This window comes from Seriola lalandi, unplaced genomic scaffold, assembly GCF_002814215.2.
Source record: "Seriola lalandi dorsalis isolate HSWRI2012SDOR001 ecotype SW California unplaced genomic scaffold, Sedor1 jcf7180002054590, whole genome shotgun sequence".
Classification (NCBI taxonomy): Eukaryota; Metazoa; Chordata; class Actinopteri; order Carangiformes; family Carangidae; genus Seriola; species Seriola lalandi.
Genome location: NW_019525143.1, coordinates 663,709 through 671,074, shown reverse-complemented (window position 1 = coordinate 671,074; position 7,366 = coordinate 663,709).

Here is a 7,366-nt window from a genome sequence, read left to right as displayed (position 1 = left end):
ATGCACTTTCAGTTTGTAGGAAAATAAAAAGTTCTCCTCTGTCCTGGAGGCGGCAGGTCGGTCACAGCAAAGTCTGATTTTAATGAGTAACGTTAGAAATTAATATGAATCTGGATTAATTAATGAAATAAAAAAAGCTGCTTTTGTTTATTATTATTCTACAGTTTAAGTGTCTGATGGAAAAGTTTCTCTGTCCAGATCCACAAAAGTGACTTCAGTTTAAATAAGTTTAACACACTGATAATATTCTGTAGTTTAACTTGCGGAGCTCTGATGTGTCCGAGATTTTACTTTCAGGAAACAAGTGCAGCCGAAACACAAAAACTGAGACGGTCGAGTTCAGAGATTTAAAAAGTCAAAAGTCTGACGATGTAGAAATAAATCCAGAGCCAAGAGACAAAAATGAAAACACGCTGCTGCTCTGCCCGTCCCAGAGGAATTCAAAAACACAGGTGGGAAAACAGGAAGCAGATGACTACCTGTTGCCACGCTGCTATTTGACATGAAAATCTGGAGACAAACTGTAGAGAAACTCCTCGGTGCCTCCAGCTGCAGGAAACTGTTCTAAACCAAACCTGGTACAAGTTATCACAGTTCTACTCCAGGAAAACATGGCTGACTGCTGACTGCTAACTGCTAACTGCTAACTACTGACTGCTAACTGCTAACTAGTGACTGCTGACGGCTGACTGCTAACTGCTGACTGCTGACTGCTAACTGCTAACTGCTAACTGCTGACTGCTGACTGCTAACTGCTGACTGCTGACTTCTGACTGCTGACTGCTGACTACTGACTGCTAACTGCTGACTGCTGACTGCTAACTGCTAACTTCTGACTGCTGACTGCTAACTGCTAACTGCTGACTGCTGACTGCTGACTGCTGACTGCTGACTGCTGGTCGCAGAAGCAGCTCCTCTCCTCCCCTGTGTGTTACTGGGAGAAGGTGCTTCCTGTCAGGAGCAGCTTTCAGGGTCTCCAGCATCTTTCTGAGAGGATTACCAAACATGAAAGCAGCAGGAGTCTCCAGACAAGGTGGTAAGAATTGGACTCTGCAGAGCCACCGCACTGACAGCACATACAAACTGCACTGAGAACAGGTATGTGCTCAGTCAGATTATCACCTGGATTTAACTGAGAGGAAGATGTGAAACATGCATTATGTCAAACTGTAAAACTGCAATTTCCTGCTTCTGCATTTGATCTTTTTTTCCCACCTAACTCAGCAGATTTCACAAGAGGTAAGAAATAATGTTTTTAAGTGAAGTTACAGTCAATCAATAACAAAGATCAATAAAAAAAATCAAGCAATTCATGTTTTCGTCATACTGTATGAACCAGCAGCTGGTTAGCTTAGCTTAGCTTAGCATAAAGACTGCAAACAGCTAGCCTGGCTCTGTCCAAACCACAGACTGTAAATAAAGATGGACGTGGCCTCTGTGACATCACCCACAGCTGCTCCACGGTCGCCATCTTGGCAGTGTCTGACTCCGCCCCCTAACTCCCAGTTAATCCAATAATAGACAAAGAGGAGGGGCGTGTGTGGAGCCGAGGCTTTAGTGAATCCCAGCTCACCCACCTGTCACTCAAAGAGGCCACGCCCTCAATTATACAGAACCATAAGCTTTATTTCTGCTGTAAAGTTGGACATTTTAACATGGGAGTCTATGGGGACTGACTCACTGTTGGAGCCAGAGTCTGGTGGTCATTAGAGGAACTGCAGGTTCTGGTTCTTCAGTGTGATCAGTTCTGTTCATCAGCCCCACAACTGTGCAGATAAACACATCATGTAAACTTCATAGTGTTTGTATGTAGAACATGTGAAACGCAGCTTGTCTTTAGTCTGAAATCTGTTTGTATCAATATGAAGAAAACACGAACATACAGACGATATGACAGTGTGTGTGTGTGTGTGTGTGTGTGTGTGTGTGTGTGTGTTTGCATGCTGTTGTTGTGCATCATTACTCAGCCTCCTTTGGGGTTGCTATTGCACAACAAATTTGCTAGAACATTTCCCTGATTACAGCCTGAGGGTTGAAGGGTACATGTTAAGTGTGAACGTGTGTGTGTGTGTGTGTGTGTGTGTGTGTGTGTGTGTGTGTGTGTGTGTGTGTGTTTGTAGGTACTTAGAGGTAGAGGAGGTAAAGGAGTTCTGACATGTCTTTCAGCAAAAACATCAACAGTAAAACTCTGTCTGCCCCGTGTGACTCCTGACTCCACTGGGCATGCTCCTGTACGTGTGTGTGTGTGTGTGTGTGTGTGTGTGTGTGTGTGTGTGTGTGTGTGTGTGTGTGTGTGTCAGCCCAGAGGACGGCGGGGCCGGACCCTGCAGAGCTCGCTCGCTGTGTTTGTTGTTTTCATGGCGAACTGCTCAGACTGCTGCAGCTCTTTATCTCCCTCTGTGCACGGCTCTGGTGTTGACGGCGCCGAGCATGCTGGGAGAACATCTGCATTTATCTCCTCCGTCATATCCAATTAGTCTGCAGAGCATCAGGAATACAAAGAGCCAAGAAGTCGGAAAAGCAAACACACACACACACACACACACACTTGCTGGAGTGCAGGGGTGTGAAGTCAACACAGACCACACACTCACTAACACTGCAGCTTCATGAGGCTGAACACACAGATCAATACCAGTTCACCTGATCTGGGTTCAGTCGAGCTCCAGCTGTCCACAGATCTTATTCCGCACCTGTAGAAATACCTACAGGTGCTTCCAGACAGCCAACACTTCCTGCCTTCAGACAACCTCCGTCCTGTTTTGTATTTTCTTTGCATTGACGCGGCGCCGGCGTCGCACCTGGCGCCGGCGTCGCACCTGGCGCCCTCTGATCCCAGCCGCCTGCAGCTGGTGCCGGTTGTGGTTCATGTGCCGCTACAGAGCAGAACCAGGACTGCTGTCTCCAGCTGCAGTTAGCGGGCTAGGCTAGCTGTTCCACAGCTGACAATGAGCCGGTTAGCAACGACAATTAAAACATTTAAAACTAAATATAGAAATATAGAAACTTGTCATGACGCGACCTGTACGATTTATCTGAAGTAGATCATGTGACAAAGAAAGATCGTGAGTGATATCAGATCAGATCACCCACCGCTAGCTGCAGTCCTATTTTACAGTATCGTGCAGCTAATGAAAGAGTTCCACAGTGTGTGAATAACATTTGTTGAGTTTGTGCTAAGCTAAGCTAAACATGGGCTGAATGAGATCAAACTGCAGCTTCTGCTTCTGCTTCATTAAAGAAGCTGACAGAACCTGGGTGCCAGGTGTTCCTCTCTTTGCATCCTCATACCTACAGAAACACACACACTCACACACACACACACACACACACAAACACACACACGTAAACACAAACACCAGGTGTGTATCTGCTGAGACAAACAGGAGAGAGAGAGGAGAGCGAGCAGGCGCAGGAGGACGTGTGATTCAGGCCGATCAGGACGATCTGGGGCTTTTCCACAGAGGGGCAGTGAGGGCCGACGGCTCAGGGGCCCTCACTGATGTCTCTCTGTGTGAGCTGCAGCTCGTCATGGTTGGCTAATGAGGCCCTTGAACCTCCAGTCCAGCTGCAGGGGAGGTCCGCCTCCTCCTCTCCTTCCTCTCCTGCTTTATTGATGCTATCAGACTCTTTCAGACACGATGAGATGTGCATCCACTCTCAATTATCTCTGACACAGCCTTTATTACACACACACACACACACACACACACACACACACACACTGGCTCCTCTGCCTCTGGTTACTTTGCTCATAGACATGGAAACACACACAGACTGGTTCCACATCTTTACGTCCAGAATCAAGTCCATGTTTAACTCTCCTTCTTCCTGGAAAGTTCAGGATCGGGAAACACGACCACCGGCCGCCTCTCTTACACGTCTCAGCGCCACTTCCTGTCTGGCTTTAATAGCTCTTGGTTTTAGCGCTGAGCTCCAGTGGGCTAAATGTTCCTTTCTCCAGTAGCTTCGGAAGCAACACGGCTCCAGACTCTGTCGGCCGACCATCCTCAGTCTTCTTCTTCACTTCACTCATGCAAATGTTTTACCGGCGAATGTTTTTGCTGCACGTCGCTGCTGTCATGTGATCTGGTGGCAGCCTCGGTTTAAGACACCCGCTCACTGACATCATGATCAGCTGATTTAAGCCTCGACCAAAGGGAAGCTGTTAACCTGCAGCCTGAGCTGGAGACCGCGTGTAGCTTGTTATTCCTCCGCACCGGCGACAGTCAGAGCCGCCATTTTGTTTTCTGTCCGTCCGTCTCATTCTTGTGGACACGATGTCTCAGAAACACCTTGATGGAACTTCTTCAAATTTGGCTCAAACATTCACCTGGACTCAAGGATGAACTGATTTTGGTGGTCAAAGGTCAAAGGTCAGTGTGACCTCACAAAACACCTTTTAGAACAGATGGTTAATATCTTCTCTGACTCTGGATAAACAGGGATGTGACCTGGAACTAGTCTGAGTGGCGGAGGGATACGACCACGAGGAGGTGGTTCTAGTTCTGTCATTTAGTTTAAACGTCATAAGTCGATTCAGACACCTGAAGTTGAAGCTGACTGTCGGACGAGGTGACGTGAAGTTGAGACGTGAAGCCCCTGAACGGGTTTGAAAGCCCTCTGGGGTAAACGAGTGATTTATAAAGTCACAGTTTTAGTTTAAAGTTCAAACAGGAGTGAAGCAGATAAAAGGTGTGAGCTGAAAGGTCGGATGAGAGGCAGAAGACGGGGAAAGTATCTTGGGACAGAGTTGAGGGTTGCGGTGACGGGAGGAATTACAAAAGGAAGAAGGAAGTGAGTTGATTCAGCGGCACATTAAGTGTGTCAGGTGGAGGGAAGCTGCGAGCGCCGTTACCTTGGGAACGACTCTCTCCTCTCTCGCCGCTGGTGGGGCTGCATGACTTTTAATCCCCTTAATCTCAGCACATCCCATTGGAGTCGTTTCAAACTGCGTTTTGATCTTATGGGCTCACGTGTGTGTGTGTGTGTGTGTGTGTGTGTGTGTGTGTGTGTTGTTTGTCTGCACTGCTGCATATATTCATGCAAATATGGGTAAAGTCTGAGATTATGATAAAAAGAAGGGAATGATATGGAAACAGCATCAGTGCAGAAATGGAGTTGTTTACCTAGTCACTTCTTCTTCTTCTTCTTCTTCTTCTTCTTCTTCTTCTCTGCTTCTTTTGCAGCTGCGTTCAGCTTCCTCTCCTGGGGCCACGGCTAAAAGAGAACATGAAGGATGCTCAGGAAAAACTTCCCACAGGTGAGCACACACACACACACACACACACACACACACACACACACACACACACACTAACAGGTGTAGACTTTCATCTTCACACATCTCTACCAGATTCCCTCACTGGTCATTTCAGCCACTTGTTAAAGTTAAATGATTCTTCATCAAACCTATTTCCCTCTAATCTTGTATCAGCTGACTCAATGGTGGATAAATCAAATACGATTATAAGGTGTGAAGAGACATTTCAACCATCAAAAGTTCACAAAAGAAGAAGTTTATAGTTTAAACTAGTTTTAAATGTCCAGAGCTGTAAATCTATTTCTGGGACAGAGCTGAATTAAAGCTCCATAATCTACATTTTACCAGTGTTTTATTTTGAAGTGTTGATCCATCAGAATATAAAAACCATCTCAGTGTAGTTTTACATCTCCTCTCTCAGGCTTCTCTCTGCAGCTCTAGTAACAACAGGTCGGTGACTGTTTTCTGACTGATCCAATAAAAATAAAGCAGATTTCAGGTAAAAACACTCAGAGAAACCAAATCCTGCAAGGTTTGGATGGTGGGTCCAGATGGGCGGGGCTTGGTGACTGCTTTGTTGTGACATCACAAAGTTCCAGAAGTCCTGATGGCTGGTTTTAAGGCTCAGTTTCTGAATACAGGCTGTGTGCATTTCTCTGTGGACTGAGGCTTTGATACTTTCACAGTATTAATATAGAAGCTAGAGCTGATCTATAATCTATAATCACACTACACATGGACACAGACCTTTACACTGGAGGAGCTGTAACATCAACAAACAGATGATCCAAGTTGAACCTGATCCTGTCTCTCTGTCCTGTAACAGACGCTCTGGTTGACGAGGTCTCTGCAGTGACGCTCCTTCATCTTCACACTCTGAGGTAAACTGTAATTTCACTGATTAAATAAGTGATTGTGGAAGAAAAACCTCCCGTCTGACTTTAGAGGTGAGATCAAGTCGGTTTAGAGGTGAGTGTGCTGCTGCTGTACCACACGCTGTAATCACCTGTTAACAGGTGTGAGCCCTGAACAGTCAGTCAGGTTCAGTCTCACAGAGCTTCAGCTTCTCCAACAACTGTTAATATGTGAATGCAATTTCCTGCCTTTATATATTTATTAATCTGGTAAATAACGTTATAATGAAACTATAATCATAATGGGGTATTATAATGGAATTGGTTATCTGGCTGTAAAATAAATAAAAAAAGAAATAGAGGCAGTTTTTTTTATTATAGAGACCTGATACTTTACTTTATTTAAATATGATTTACTTCTTTAACACACAGAGTTGCTGCAAATATAACTGAGGATGAATAATCACATACATTCAACATTTTTTCTATTAACTTGCTGGGAAAAAAAGTGTTTGTGACAATTACTGCAGAGTCTCAGAACTCGCCCGCTGCTTAATATGAACTCTGGTTTGAGGTGCACGTCACTATTTATATTAAAGCTCCTCCAGTGTAAAGGTCTGTGTCCATGTGTAGTGTGATTATAGATCAGCTCTAGCTTCTATATTAATACTGTGAAAGTATCAAAGCCTCAGTCCACAGAGAAATGCACACAGCCTGTATTCAGAAACTGAGCCTTAAAACCAGCCGTCAGGACTTCTGGAACTTTGTGATGTCACAACAAAGCAGTCACCAAGCCCCGCCCACCTGGACCCACCATCCAAACCTTTACAGGATTTGGTTTCTCTGAGTGTTTTTACCTGAAATCTGCTTTATTTTTATTGGATCACTCGGAAATCAGTCAGCCAATCAGAAGAGAGGCTCAGAGCCTCCTCTCTTCTGATTGGCTCACCAACCTGTTGTTCCTAGAGCTGCAGAGAGAAGCCTGAGAGAGGAGATGTAAAACTACACTGAGATGGTTTTTGGTTCTTAAAAGCACACTCCCTGATAGAACCTGTTTGTGCAAAGTCATTGTGAAAGGGCAACAGCCAATGAGGAAACTCCAACAAGGTCACATGGCATTTGCCTGACCAATAGTGGAACTATGATCACTCACTCACTCAGTTAGTCAGGAAGGAACTGGCCTCGCTGTTGCAGGCCAGGTGAATTTACCTACTCATTTAAACCACACAATATACTAGAGAAGGTTCTG